We start from the raw sequence: 16,015 nt of genomic DNA on the forward strand, positions 1-16,015 counted from the left end.
ACCAAAACCAAGGGTAAAAAACACCTATCCAACAAAGACAAATCCAGAAACCAGCACCTAGACATAGAATCATCCCAATCCCAGATGCCTAAACACCAGTATAAAAGCACAATCATAACAACCAGGGCCATATGACTCCATCGGAGCCCAAATAACTCATCACAGTAGGCCCTGAACATTCCAACATAGCTAAAGCACAAGACAAATGTCTTACAACCACCTGTATGAAGATGATGGAGGTCCTTGTAAAAGAAATTAATAAATCTCTTGAAGAAATGCAGAAAATATAAATAAGCAGTGGAAGGAAACAAATAAGAGTGTTCAAGACCCGAAAAAGGAAATAGACACTATAAATAAAACAAAAACTGAGAGAATTCTGGAAATGAAAAATTAGGAATCTGAACAAAAACTTCAGAGTTACACTTCACCAACTGAATACAGGAGATAGAACACAGAATCTCAGACATTAAAGATATAATAGAAAAAATGGATATATCAGTTAAAGAAAAATCTAAAACAAATCATGATAGAAAATATTCAGGAAACCTAAGATACTCTGAAAAGTCCAAATATAAGGATAATGGGAATAGAAGAAGAAACCCAGCTCTAAGGCCCAGAAAATGTCTTTAAAATAAAATTATAGAAGAAAAATGTCTTAACTTGAAGAAGGATATGCCTATAAGGGTACAAGAAGCATACAGAAAACCAAATAGATTGCATGAGGAAAGAAAGTCTTCTTGACACATAACACTCAAAGCACTAAACATACAAAACAAAGAAAGAACAGCAAAAGCTGGAAGGAAAAAGGTCAAGTAACTTAGTAAGGCAGAGTGATAAGAATTGTACTTCACTTCTCAGTGGACACTCTAAAATCCAGAGGGATCTGGATGTGCTGCAGACTCTAAGACACCACAGATGCAAGCCCAGATTACTACAACAAATAAAATGTTCAATCACCATAGAGAGAGAAAATAGGCCAAATTTGAATGTTTAGCTACCAATCCAGTCCTACAGAAGACACTAGAAGGAAAAATCCAAACCAAGGAGGTTAACTATGCACATGAAAATAGAGGAATTAAGTAATTTCACAACAGCAAAACCAACAAAGGAGACACTCACACACACAGAGACACCCTACCACCAACGGCAACATCTACACCAACACCAATAAAGCAATATAATAACAGGAAATAAAAGTCATTATTCATTGATAACTGTCAGCATCAATGGCCTCAATTCCCCAATAAAATAACACAGATTAACAGAACAGATACAAAAACAGGGCCATTCCTTCTATTGCATACAGGAAACACACCTCAGCAACAAGGAAAGATACTACCTCAAGGTAAATGGTTAGAAAAAGATATTCTAAGCAGAAAGACCTAAGAAGCAAGATGGTGTAGAGATCTAAAAAAACAAAGTGGGGTAGCCATTTTAATATCTAACAAAGTAAACTTCAAACCAAAATTAATCCAAAGAGATGACAAAGGACTCTGCATATCCATCAAAGGAAAAATTCATTAAGAAGGTATTGCAATTCTTAACATCTAAGCCCCAAACATAAGGGCTCCCAAATCTGTAAAAGAAAGATTATTACATCTTAAATCACATATTGACCCTTAATCACTGATAACGCTGAAGACACAAGACCAAACCCTCATCACTGGACAGGTAATCCAGACAAAAACTAAAAACACAAACACTGGAACTAAGAGATGTTATAAACCAAGTGGACAGATTTTTTTTTTTGCAGATATTTGCAGAACACTTCACTAAATACACACAAAATACCTTCTTCTCTGCACCTCAAGGAATTTTTTTCCAAAATTGACCACATATTCTAACACAAAGGAAGTCTCAACAGATACAAGAAAATTGAAAAACTCCCTGGGTCCTGTCAGACCACCACAAATTAAAGCTGCATATCAATAACAGCAGAAAGAGCAGAAAGCTTACAAACTCAGGGAAACAACTCTCTACTGAATGAAAAATGGGTCAATACAGAAATAAGAAAAAAACTTCCTAGAACTCAATGCAGATGTATGCACAACATAGTCACACTTGTGGAATACAATAAAAGTAGTGCTAGAAGGCAAGTTCATAGCACTAAGTGCCTAAATTTTAAAAAAAGTGGTGTGATCTGATACTAGCAACTTAACCACACACCTGAAAGCTCTAGAATGAAAAGAAGGGATAACACCCATGAGGAGTAGACAGAAAGAAATGATCAGACTCAGGGTTAAAATAAAAAAAGTAGAACAAAAAGGATAAAACAAAGAATCAGTGAAACAAAGAGTTGGTTCTTTGAGAAGATCAAGCAGATAGACAAACTCTTTCTCAAAACAACTAAAAGACAGAGAAAGAATACCCAACTTATGAAAATTAGAATAGAAAAGGGAGACATAATAATAGACACCAAGGAAACCCCAATAATCTTAAGGACATAGTTTGAAAACCTGTACTCTACCAAGTTGGAAAATCTAAAAAAAAAAAAATGGATAATTTTCTCAATAGATACCACTTACCAAGGATAAATAAAGATCAAAATCAGAGAAGAAAATTTAAATAGACCTAAAGTCTCTAGTGAAATAGAAGCAGTCATTAAAAGTCTCCCAACCAAAACAAAAGGAAAAAAGCTCTGGGCCATATGATTTTAGTATTGAATTCTACCAGACTTTCAAATAACAGTTAATACCAACTCTCAAATTATTCCTCAAATTATTGCACAAAATTGGAACAGAATAAATCTTGCTCAATTCCTTTTTATGTCCACAGTTATCCTGATATCAAACCCACATAAATTTCCAAAGGAGAAAGAGAATTCCAGACTAATTTTCCTGATCAACATAGACACAAAAATATGCAAAAAATATTTGCAAACCAAATCAAAGAACACATGAAAAAGATCATTTACCATGATTATTTAGATTTCAATCCCACAGATGTAGAGATAAAAATCAATAAATGTAATCCACAATATAAACAAACTTAAAGAAAAAAATAAAACGCATGATCATCTCATTAGATGCAGTAAAGGTCTTTGACAAAATATAATACCCCTTCATGATAAAAGTCCTGGAGATAATAGGAATACAAGAGATATACCTAAACTTAATAATGGCAGTTTACAGTAAGCCTATAGCCAACATCAAATTAAATGGAGAGAAACTCAAAGTAGTACTAGTAAATCAGAAATAAGACAAAATTGTACACTCCCTACATATGTATTTACTATAGTGCTTGAGGCCTTGGCTACCTAAAACAATAAGTCAGCTGAAGGAGATCAAGGGGCTACAAATTGGAAAGGAAGAAGTCAAAGCATTTTTATTTGCCAATGATGTGATAGTATACATATGTGATTCTAAAAATTCCACTGGGGAACACTTATAGCTGATAAACACTTTCACCAAAGTATCTGGATACAAAATTAACTCGTAAAAATCAGTAGCCCTCTTATATACAAATGACATTCAGACTAAGAAAAAAATAGGGAAACAACACCTTTCATAATAACCTCAAACAATATAAACTCCTTTAGGCATAACTCTAACCAAGCAAGTGAAAGTGACAAAATCTTCAAGTCTTTAAAGAAAGAAATTGAAAAAGTTATCAGAAGATGGAACTAACTCTCATGCACATGGATCAGTAGGATTAACATAATAAAAGTGGCCATCATATCAAAAGTGATCTAGAGATACAATGCAATCCCCATCAAAATTCGAACACAATTCTTCACAGAACTTAAAAGAACAATTCTCAACTTTATATTGAAAAACAATATATGTATATAAATTTTTCTTCAAAGAAATATTATTTCTACTAGTTCTAAAAAAGGAAAGAAAACCATATGTGCATGCAATAGAGTAAATTTTAGAATTTCATGGGAAATGTAACAAGAAATGGACAAGGACTTCCTCAAAAGGACTTAAATTTTAAATAGTTTTTTAGAATACAGGAAATATAAGCAATGTGTTTCGATAGAGAATCAATATTTAAAAATGAATGATGTTAATTTAATGTGCAAAATTCACAGTAGCTGAGTCACTGAATATTGTCTCACAATAACACAATTAAAAACTACTTACTGGTTATGTCTACAAATGTATAGCAATTATAAATTATTTTCTTTATCTACTTCCAAATCTTCTTGCTAAATCTACGTAATATGCTTTCTTTTCGATCATGATTTTCTTGTAATGAAGTTTTAATTTTTCTTTCTTTTTGAGTCATTGAATTTCTATGTATTTATTACTGGCCTGGATTCACTACAGAGTCTAGTCTTATTTTGAATTCCTATCTATTCATTACTGGCCTGGATTCACTACATGGTCTAATCTGAGTTTGAATTTTTATGTATCCATTACTGGCTTGGAGAAGAAACTGCAACAAACTACTTGTCAATAGTTGCTTTATGTAAATATATTTTGTCTCAAATATTTCTAAAATAGTTTCTTCCTTAAATTCCTCACTATCAGAAAAAAGTGGTCACATTGTCTTAATCCTATACACAATCATAACAATGTAATCAGATGCAATTGTGGCTGCAGTTAGCTCCTGCTGAAACCCTTCAGAGTGTCACTGACACATCCAGGGTGGTGTAGATGCTCTTCTGTCCCATTTTCTCCCATCACTTCCTAACACTGTGCCCATCAGAACCTGACCAAAGGCAAATACCATGCACTGAGATGTTGGCCACATGTCTTCCTTCTCTCGTGCTCCTTCCCCTTCTGGAAACCATACTGCTTAAAGAATCCGTTTCTTCTTTTCCCCATGTGACTCCTGCTTGAAACTGGCTCCCATCATTCACAAGCCTTTTCAGCAATTTTCCTTGTTTCCCCCCTTCTCCACAGAGAGTTAAAATCATTCTTCATTTTGACATGCTCCCTGTCAATGTTACCACTCATCCCATCATCATTGGCTTTACAGGTTTATGCATTATTAGTCTTTTTTCAGTTGGCTTTGAACTCAATTGGAGGGAAAATGAATGATATTGGCACCTGTATGTCCCAGTTGGTAGCAAGTGTTGTTTTCCACGTAGGGATTATGAATAGACGTGTTCATCTTATCTTTTGAGTAGAATTCTTAGTCACTGTGTTCTAAGTACTAAGTACCAGATACTCCATGGCTCAGGACATGCAGTCTGTTCCATATTTCTCGTTTTCACCTTGTTTCAATTATATTGAAATCAAAGAACATTTAAAAACACATCCTGGAAACTAACAGTGCACTGAATACATTTGTTAAGTTAAAGGTTTCAATGTCCATTTCTGTTCCAACTATTTCCTCCATTACTACATGACAGTGTTAAAACTAATTTTTTAAGGATTTAATTGTGTTTATACATCCATGTTCATTTACCCTGAAGAGTTTTAATAACATTGCAACATTCTTGAATGTAGGAAAAATATAACAAATATTGTTACATCTGTTGGGAAATTAGCCATGAGCTAGACATGATTTAATGATAGCAATTACATTCTTGTTTTTCATTTAGTATTTGTTTATGGTCTCCTAAGCCTGCAATGAGCTTTGAAGAATTAGCTTAAGTAATTGATTTCAATAAATAAAGATGCACTAAGTGTGTGCTAGTAAGAAATAAAACAGGGGAAAGGTAAGTAATTATGATCTCGTTATAGCACATATCTGCCTAAAATATAAAACAAGAATATTTTTAAACATGAATTTTAATAAGGTTTGTTTTATCTGATACTTCCCTTAAATTCATATAGTGTAATTAAGAAATATGGTTTTGATATTCCTGATAGTTCTGAATGCCTTGAAATAAGAAGTGAGCTTCCTTTCTCATTTTAAACCAGGCAGTTCTTACATCACACTGTACTGGTCAAGAGTGATGGTATGACCCCTACCTTACTTTCCTAGGTCTAGATATCTAAATCATGAGATCTGAGATTATAATACAATTACATCATTTTCCTTTCTTTTTCTCATGCCGGACCCAAACATCCCTATACTTCCTGCCTTGCTCTCTTTTAAATTCATTGTCTTTTTCGTCAATTGTTATTACATGTATATATACGTGTGTATATATATATATATTCATGTAAAAATATGTGTGTGTGTATTCATAAACACAAACTTCCCAGTCTGTATAATGTTACTTGTATGAATATTTTTAGGACTGATAATTTGTTATAAGATAACCACTTGGTACATCCTTCCCTGGAGAAGACTATTTCTCCTGCTTCAGCATCATGAGAATTCAAGTATGTTATTAGGTGTGGCTGGTAGAGGCTCTTTTACTTTCAACTCCGTAAACCCACAGACATTTTATGTGAACATCTGAGACCTTGGAATTCTTTAGTATACAGTTTCTTGCCACATTTGCCCCTTGTGGATTCTTTACCATCTATCCCAAATATATATTTAAAAATTATAACTCTATTGATGAAAAATTGTTTATTTATTTGTACACTACAAAATCACAGGTTTCTGAGTAGTTGGTTTCTGTGTGTTCAGATATTATGTAATTGTTACCACCAAGCACGAAGCAAGCCCTGGACACACAACACTCTGGCTGTCTTCCCAAACATTCCCTCCTCTTGTGTTCCTGGACTGCCTCTTTCTAAATTCCATTTCCATCTGTTTCCTGACTCTTTTGTGCCTTTCCTTGCTAAGTTCTTGCCTGTGCCCTGGAAACTTGGCTCTGATTTCTACTATCTGCCTGGGGATGGCCTCCTCAGTACACTGCCCTAGAGTTTTTCACCAGCTTTCTTCTTTTGGAGGTTCTCTTCACATGTTTTGTCTGTAACAATCTATCCATGAGCCTAGTGCACCTCAACCATCACAGTCAGAAGAGTGTTTCAGACATTTGCTGACACTCTTCTCCTTCTTTCTCAGTTTTAGTAAAGTTATATCAACCTGGATGAGTTGGGACTCTTTCTTGAGAGTGAGAGAAAGAATTTAGAATCTGCCCTCAGGAACATAGTAATTTTCTATCATTTCTTTCTTCTGTCTATTTACCTCTTTCTCTCTCTTTTTCTCCTTCCCCCTTTCTTTCTGCAAATCCTGGCTTATGAAGATGGGAGGTAATCACAGTGAGGTAATATAGCCCAGAAAGGTTCCCTATTGCATTTGGCTTCTGACTAGCTCACCCTCCCATGATCAAAAAGCAAGCCTAGGCACAAGACCCTGACAAGTTCACTCCCCAAATATCCTGACAGCAAGCCCTAACATGGCAGCATGATTCAGTCACTTCCCCCAAATACTCAGATGGTGAATCTCGGCTTTGGAACCCAAACACTCCTATTTGAAGGGACAATAGGAAAGTTTTGTGGTTGTCGCTCTAGTGGGCACAGTTTAATTAACATTATAAGGGCAATTCCCTGTGCACTGCTGGTCCTCCTGCAGTGCACAGGGAAAACTTTTCCAGGATGTTCAGGTGTTCTTCATGACCCATGTCCTTCGTGCCTAAGGCAAACATGAAGCAAGCATGTCATTAGTGCTAAAAAACCTGATGTTCTGAGGGTTATTGTTCATTCTATCACCTGTCTAGCTTGTTGCTACTTTTGACCTTGCGTTCTAACCAGTGCTTTGCACATCACCCCTGCATTGGTCTGTGGGCCACCCCTTGCACACACAATAGAATTCTTGGGGAGGAAGCCTTATGCTCCCTTATCTGGGGGTAAGCTATGTGGATGGTCCGAGGATGGCCATGTTTCAGTAGCTTCTCCAGCTTTGAAAAAGCCTTCCTCTGCCAGTACTTGAGTTTCAAAACAGCTTGACAAATGAGGAAAAGGACTCTCAATCCGGCTCCTAGTTTTGCCTCTAGCTCTTACTGCAAAACTGGGTTATGCAATGGAATGGGGCATCCACATAGGGGATATGTGTCCCTGGCCTGACCTGGAAATTCTAAAGTTTGTGAAGTAGAAAACCCACAATTTTTGCATGAGTCCAACAACATATGTAGTCACTTCTGCTTCTATAAGACATCTAGAAAACCAAAAGAAGTTGGTGTTCAGTATGAGAAAACAAAACTAATCACTGACAAAATCTTGGTGCCATTCCATTTCTTTAAACAAGTCCTCTCCGTTTAACTTTTCTCTTGGCCAGGCAGAATGGTTCCGGTGTGCTCACTCGATGCTGCAGCCCTCTCTACCCTTGGTGTCAACTCCCGGAGTTTCCAGAAGGACCTAGCTCCCGTTGTTGCTCTTGAGAAGATTGTGAGTTTGACTTGAGCAAATTCCAGGAAACAAGTAACTTACTCCAATTTACTGAGGGCAAACTTTTGCCCATTTTGAAATTCATCTCCAAGATTCAAGACTTGGGAGGATAGAGGAAAGGTAGGAGAGAGAGCCAAAGAACAAGAGGAACTAAGAAAGAAGGAGGAGGGGGAGAGGAAGAGGAGGGGAAGAGAGAGGAAGGCAGACTCAGCACTATTTACAGGTGGTGTCCTCTGTCCAGAAAGAAGACATTTCCCCACCATCATGTTGTTTTTGTTTTTGTTTTTGTTTGGTTTGGGGGTTTTATTGTTTCGCTTTTGTCTTTTTTTCTGTTTTGGGTTTTTTTGGGGGGAGGGGCGTTGAGACAGGGTTTCTCTGATAAACAGTTCTGGCTATCCTGAGACTCATTCCGACTGGCCTCAAACTCACAGAGATCCACCTGCGTCTGCCTCCTGAGTGCTGGGATTAAAGGCACGTGTGCCATCACCACCGGCTCCATCATGTTCTTTAAGGACCTCATAGAAACCCCTTCCATCGTCCATCTGGTAAAAATTTGAATTTGTTATTTCTTTGCTAAGTAGGAGACTATTGACTCATCAATGTTTATACTTGGCTCACATTTCTAAAAATAATTGATGAGGTATTTGGTAAAATTAGGTGTAGTGAAATGTCAAAGTTTTCCAAAATTAGTGAATTTAACATTTATAGACATTCCCAGGTGAATATGTGAGAACTCTCTCCAACTAAAACAAAAGGAAATTCTGAAATGGGTGTGTAAATGCTTCATCACTTAAAAGCAATGTTTGCAATTATCTTCCTCCTTTGAATTTTATTTTCTGAGTGCAATTTAGCTAATGTTTCCACTATTATGATCTTCAGCCTGTTATATGAGGTGTACTGCAGCCAGTTTGTTTATGCCAGTTAGAGATCAACGTCACATTACCCATACTTAACTCTGTATGCCTATTGTATAGCAGAAAAGGGGAATTACGATTTCAGACAAGTGCTGTGTACATATCCTGGCGAAACAAAATTAAAATTAGGAAAATGTTTGAAAAAAATAAGAAGAGGAAGAGAAAATGAGAAAACATATGAATAATGAAATCTAATAATATGTACTCTCTTTGGTTAATTTGCTTTGAAGCTGGTTCAATATGGTTAATGTGAAGCAGATGTTAAAGATAACTAATGAGACAACTAGAATCTAATCCAATATTTTATTATAATGACTCCCAAATGTAGAAATGTTGGAACATGTTTCAGTGAATACCCATGTATTCTCACCTAGAGCTAAGGACTACCTTAAAAAGAAATTCTTCCAGGGGATTCCAATCAGTTGCTAAGTCTAGGGTCACTACATTATTGTATCACTTTTTACATTTTGGTGATAATATTTTCTTGACAGTTTGTTAAACACTTTCTGATATGTTTAGAGCAAGACGAGGTCCTTGAACTTGCTTATTAGACACCATGTCTGTTAATGACTGTTGACTCAAAAGAGAGAGAGATAATTTGAAAGCAGGGCTAGGGTATTGTCTTGCAAGGTATGTGCGAAAAGCTATCGGTGAGTGCCTTTGTTGTCTACTGGGGGACAGACCTGCACTTCTGTTTTTGAGACAGGAGAGTAGAGCATAGTTCAAGCTAGATGAGGTTGTTGGTAGTGAACAGAAAGTTCAGAGAGGACTGTGGGGGTGGTTTCAAAGGTTTGAGGCTACAGCCTAGAATGGTCACAGAGCTTTGTGATGTGCAAAATCGTGAGGCAGAACTGAGTTGCACACCACCTTACTATGAAAGGGACATGTATAAAGTGGGCACAGTAGCTCATGGAGTGTGTGTAGTTGTGGCCACACTGATTTCACCATTAGTTTTCGCACACAAGACCCAGAAAGCAATGTACATTGCTGGTGTTCCTAACGTGCGTGGAAGAGAAAAGCCAGGCTACTTAAGAGATGGATCCGTGGATCTTTGGGAGACATGGGATCCAAGCTAAACTATCTCAATTTAATTGAAAATGAAAAACTCTTCTCGAGATCTAGATATTTGAATGCAATCAATTTCCCAAAGTTTTCCTGCAGACTTTGCATGGGGCACAGATGCTAAGCAGCTTAACTTTCTGTTCATTGTATTGTGGCAGTTGGTTGAGAATACTGACCTTAAAAGCAAGTTTCTTTGCATTGCTGTGACTTACTCAACTGTGTGCATACATGACAGTTGCTCTCTCCATTGCCCTATTGATGGAAAACTATTTCCAGGCTTTAGATATCATGAGAAAAGTGCTAAAATCACTATTTTGTGAGTATTTCTCTATACCAGTGGTTCTCAACCTTGCTAGGGCTGTGACACTTTAATTCAGTTCCTCATATTGTAGTGGCCTCCAGCCATAAAATTGCTTCATTGACACTTCATAACTGTGATTTCACTAGTGTTGTGAATGGGAAAGTAAATATCTGATACGGAGGATATCTGGTATGCAACACCCAAAGGGGTTGCAATCCACAGACTGAGAACAGCTGCTATAGATAGACATTCATTTTTTTTTCTTGAGTAAACATTTACAAGCCAAATTCCTGTGTCAAAAAAAAATAAGCAAATTTGTAAGTTTGCGGTTTATAAGAAATTAGCAGAATGTTTTTCCAATATGCTCCTATTGCTTTATGCACCCTTTGGAAACATACGGGACTTAAAACTGTTTGTACATTCTTTCCAGGATTGGCTGAGGTCATTGTTAGTCATGTTAGCCATTCTGGAGACACACAAGGATATTTCTTTGTGACTTGATGAGGTGTTTTGCTGATGCAAATTGACACTGAGCAATTTTTTATGTACTAATTGGTTACTTATATGTCTTCCTTGCTGAATGTCCATTGGAACATTTTACTCACTTTTCTATTTTTGTCCTTCCCCTGCTTCATGGTAAAAAGTTGTGATGTATATTTGCATATATTCCTTTCTAGTCTACCACTGAGTATTTGTGTAGTCCTTTAATGGCATAAGTGTTTAGTTATCATGAAGTTTAGCTGATCTGTTTCCCAACATGTTTATATATCTCATTGTTTACAACCATTTTAGCTCACTGTATGTCTTACATTTCTTTTAGACTTAAATTCATGTTTTAGCCCAGAGTTTAAAGTATAATATATTATGCAGAGAAATCAATGCAGAAGGATCATGAATCAGCTGTTCTCACCACACCCATGGCCAGGACAGAAAATGGAAGGATCTGTGCATGTCCGTGTTCATTCAGCTTTGCCTTCTGCAGTTTGAACAATCCAGCATTCCAGGTCCAAGGAAAGACCATTCCTGGGTGGGGTTAATCTGTGTATCACCATGCCAGTTAACACAACCAAGAGAATTGTCCACGGGCATGCTTAGAGTCAATTCCCCCAATGATTTTGCATCCTCTCAAGCTTCCAGTTCATACTAACCATCACATCATCAGCTCTTTGATCTCTCCTTATCATCTACAAACTATACTTGACATGCTCTTATAAATCCTTATGCACCCCAATGCTCAGCTTCCTAAACCCAATTATACTTTTCCTACCCTCTGTTTTCCCAAAGTTAGAAAATACATCTTCTCATGATTGTTCTTAGATACTGGACACATTTCTTAACTTGTATGCATCTGATAAACCTTCAATGAATTGCATATTGCATCTTTGTCTTTGAACAATGGAGTCAGTAACTCTCATGCATTTATGACAACCATCTGACATACATAGGTAAGCTATCAGTCTGCATTTGCTATATAGCTGCAGTTCTTATTTTATGCTATAACTATATTTACTTGCTTTTCAGTTGATTAAGGACAGAATGCTAGCCAAGTATAATATCTTGCAAATATTAGGGATTTTGCTCATTCAATTATTTAATTATTCAGCAAACATTTCTCAAGTATCCTGCATACACATTGTTCTTGGCTTAGATATATATTAAAAAATGATCAAGACTTTTTACTTGACCTTTTCAACCGAATCCTGTCACAGACATGTAAGATCTGGGCAGAGCTCCAGATACTCGGTTTATTTCTTCTCCAGTGCGCTAGATGGTTCTTAGGAAGAAAATCACATTCTCAGGGAAACTCAGAACGACAGGCTCATAATGAAGAAGTGAACACCAAAGGTCATGGCTTTCACCTTCCCTTCAGGTCTAGTGAGAAGTGAATGTCAAAGCAGTCAGCACCTGCCACTGATAATAACAGACCCGCCCCCACCTCCTTATGACTCTGACAATATAGGACACACTCACTACCAAGGAATCTGACCAAGAAAAGCAAGAATGTGACTTTGTGGTAGTCAAAAAGTGTTAAAATACATGTTTTGCTTTTCTAACGCGAAGCAGCTCATAGCGAGATAGAATAAATATGTTTCAGGAAGACAATAATTACAGAAGTCGGGAAATTACTGGCAAGAATAGTTAAGTGCCTTGGAATTCATGTATCTCTAAGTTTGGATGTATGATTCTCAGAGAGGTGCTCTCTCCTAAATTTTAAGGCAGGTATTACAAGGAGCTTTTTGCAAAAGCTAATTCCTAATTTTTGTCTGGCTTGGGAGTCACAAGGGAAAGCAGAGAGGGAAGGAACTTCACAACATGAGCACTCAGACCGGTGAAAACTAAAATGACTGTTCTCTCAAGGACATCAGAGGGCTTCGGTTCCTCAAATAGAGACTGCCATACTTATCATGGGAGAAGCATCCTCATGTTACATGGCCATGGGGTTAATACACCGCTCTGTGAGCTGGCCCACCTACATTCTACACAACCTACCTACAGTGGACTCTTTGCAAAATCAACATGTGTGCACTAGTGTAGGATAATGAGAAGTAAGTTTAGTGGGTCTGTATGATGTGGCTTGCTGTTCTGCAAGGCCTTCAGACACAATTTTTTAAGAAATTTGAGAAATATTTATGAGAATTTGTTTTATTTGTGAAAACAATCATCTGAGGTAGCTGATATAACCATAAAAAGATTTTTCACTAAAAAAAACTGTAATATGACCATTATCAGTTTTTCTGCCTTTTTTGTGTGTATATTTCTTGTATACAGGGACACATGAACATATGACATGAACACTTGACATAGGCATGTGAAAGGCCTGACAAGTGTGGTATGCTTTGGATAATATCTGTGTTTTGATTACTTGGGTATTAAATTCTCTTCTATAATTCACAACCAAAAACATTGAAAATTCTTGATGTGAACTTTTATCCTGAGCATGGGACAGAGTAGAAGGTTTTGAGGATGGGGAAGATAATGGAGCCAAAGAGGAGGTGATTACTTACTAGGGGCCCATGAGAAGCTAGAGAGTAACAAAATGAAAAGAATGTCTAGGCAATTTAAGGTCAGACCCAAGAAAGTGGGATGAGGAAACTGGATTTGAGCTAAGAAAGCCAGGGATTTCTTTCATCCAATGCCTGGAGGAGGCTCCCTGAGTGGTATAAGTAAGTCTTAAAAGAAAAAGCTTCTTTTATTACCTAGGACTGAAGGCTACATGGACTAGGGACTGGACTGAGTTTCTGCATTGTCCATTTTTTATAGGTTATCGAATCTATTGACTTGTAATTTTTCATAGTAGTCTATTGAAAGAATCAATTTTGGACAAAGTTATGTTAGTGTTTAGAGAAAAATTGATAATCTCATACCACTAAAGAACCACATATTTTGATCAATCACACTCTGACAGTCCACCAAAGACTGTCAATAAAGTTTACGTTGAATCTAAGGGTTTAACTAGCTAGTAACCAACTAAATAAGCCATAGAGGTTTTGGAGGACCCAGGACATATAGAGAGGCACAGAAAATAGTAAGGAGGAGTTTAGAGAGGTGCTTTTGGATCAAGGACGGAGAGAAAGTGGAGGTAACTGTTTGCTTCTCCACCACTTCTCTGATCAATAAGGTTCTTACCCTGATACTTGACTCCTGAGTTTTTATTGATAAAGAATAATTAGATAAATGCTTCAACAGTAATTAAGGGGAAGAGAACTTCAAGTGAAAAAAAATACCTCCATCAGATTTGTCTGTAAGCCATTTTCTTGTTAAAGCCAATAAATAGCATCCCTCCACAGCCTTGCTTCAGATCCTGCATCCAGATCCCTGCTTAGCTTGGTTTCCTTCAGTGATAGGCTATAAGATAAAATAAGCTCCTTCTTCTCCAAGTTGCTTTTGGTCATGGTGTTTATTATAGAACTGGAAAACAACAAAGACAGTGAGATACTATGGAGGAACAGAGAAGACTTGGTAGCTTGTAAACGGTGTGTGCCGATACATTTCAGACAGTAACTATAGATCTCCAAAGATGGGTACAAATCTGAGAGCTGAGCTTAACATGGGAGGGACCATGATCATGCCCCTCTTTTCAATAGGCCAGCTATATGAACTGTTAATAAAAATAGTAAATATTGATACTTAAGAGGAGTATTTTGAAAAATTGTCAGTCATTCATGATTAAGCATTTATTACTAAACTTCCATATGTAAAACTCGATCCCTTTCTACTCCACAGTCTATGGTATTGACAGCTAAGCTTTCCTGTGCATTGTTTATACTAAGCTTAAAACCTGGAAGAAGGAAAATAGAGACACGGCTGAAAGCTTACTTGTTCTTTCTACCTAAATGAAAGACGAATGCGTTGTAGTGCCTCATCTGCTTTCACTCAAGATGGTGTCACCATGTAATATCATCCAGATGAGTGGGTTTCCCTGGCAACGGGCTTCCTTTAAGAGAAACAACGTAATGAAAGTAGTTAGACCCACCTTTGGGAAACCAGGGAAACAATATTTACCAAGCCTTTTGCTTTATTTACTAAGTATAAAATACTGAGGGTGTTTTCCTTTTGTTTTGTTTAGCTTGTACAGAGCTTACTGAAAGAAAAGACTCCATTTTGCTGCTGTCATTTTCCATTGAGGAACAAATGCTTCTTTTGTATACATGGTAGACAGGCTCTCTTATGGTTGATAACTGAAATATAGATAGTTGATTACTTTTATTTTGTATTGTTCTAGTATTTAATACTATAAAGCTAATGTGTTTATTTGTGTAAACTTTGATTAAGTTATTAGTAAATATAAATATTCACACTCCGGAAGTGTTCATAACACTTTCATAACCCTCTTATTTCACGCCCAAGAACCCATGTTGTGTCCCTCCAAATTCAGGTGCCATTCAGGAAGAAAACAGAAACATTAGGTTGGTTCAGTGTATTTAAATGAAAGGGAGTTTTCTATCTGTCCACTTGAAAGTCTGTCTGAGAACTGGCTGTGAACATACTGTCCTTTGGCTAACCTTTAATGACCTTTCTTTGCTGTGAATGAGAGAGCCACAGATTTTTTCTAAATGACAGCTTCAGCTTTCCTCCGTTTTTGACAGCATCAATCAAAATTTCTGAGAAACAAACGCAGTGACTTCTAGCCTTCCTTTTGGGTTAAGTCCTAAACAGAGTTTCCATTTTCTCTGAGCATGGAGATGCAGTTTCAGCGTACTTGAATGCGTGTCTCCAAGGTTGCAGACCTAATTAGCCTCAAAGAAATGTGATCTTCCTTGTCCTCAGCCAGACAGATTTTATTCTTGCTTGACAATGCTAACAGTCCTAATTAAGAAAATATGCTGTGCTTGAAAATAAAACTTCGGCCTTTGTAATAAAGGCTAAAGGTTATTCGTGCCATATCTACAAGCAATAAATTCTATTCTGTGATGGGTGCCAAGAAACAAACATATTGACAAAGTTATATTTTTACATTAACAATCACTTAGTACACCTTGCTTACAAAACCAATATATTCTATCTATAAAAAAATGAGAAACTGAGAAGTATAATTAAGAAATGAACTACACTTGTTA

At 36.8% G+C, this 16,015-nt stretch overlaps 1 long non-coding RNA gene across 1 annotated transcript in view; it reads left to right on the top strand.

Annotated features, from left to right (window-relative positions):
* Positions 1-16,015, top strand: part of LOC142845723 (uncharacterized) — a 40,674-nt gene that overhangs the window by 14,967 nt on the left and 9,692 nt on the right. Inside the window, exon 4 of the long non-coding RNA XR_012909969.1 lies at positions 8,071-8,300. This is a non-coding gene — a long non-coding RNA (uncharacterized LOC142845723). The remainder of the gene's footprint in view (positions 1-8,070; positions 8,301-16,015) is intronic.

This window comes from Microtus pennsylvanicus, chromosome 3 (assembly GCF_037038515.1).
Source record: "Microtus pennsylvanicus isolate mMicPen1 chromosome 3, mMicPen1.hap1, whole genome shotgun sequence".
Classification (NCBI taxonomy): domain Eukaryota; kingdom Metazoa; phylum Chordata; class Mammalia; order Rodentia; family Cricetidae; genus Microtus; species Microtus pennsylvanicus.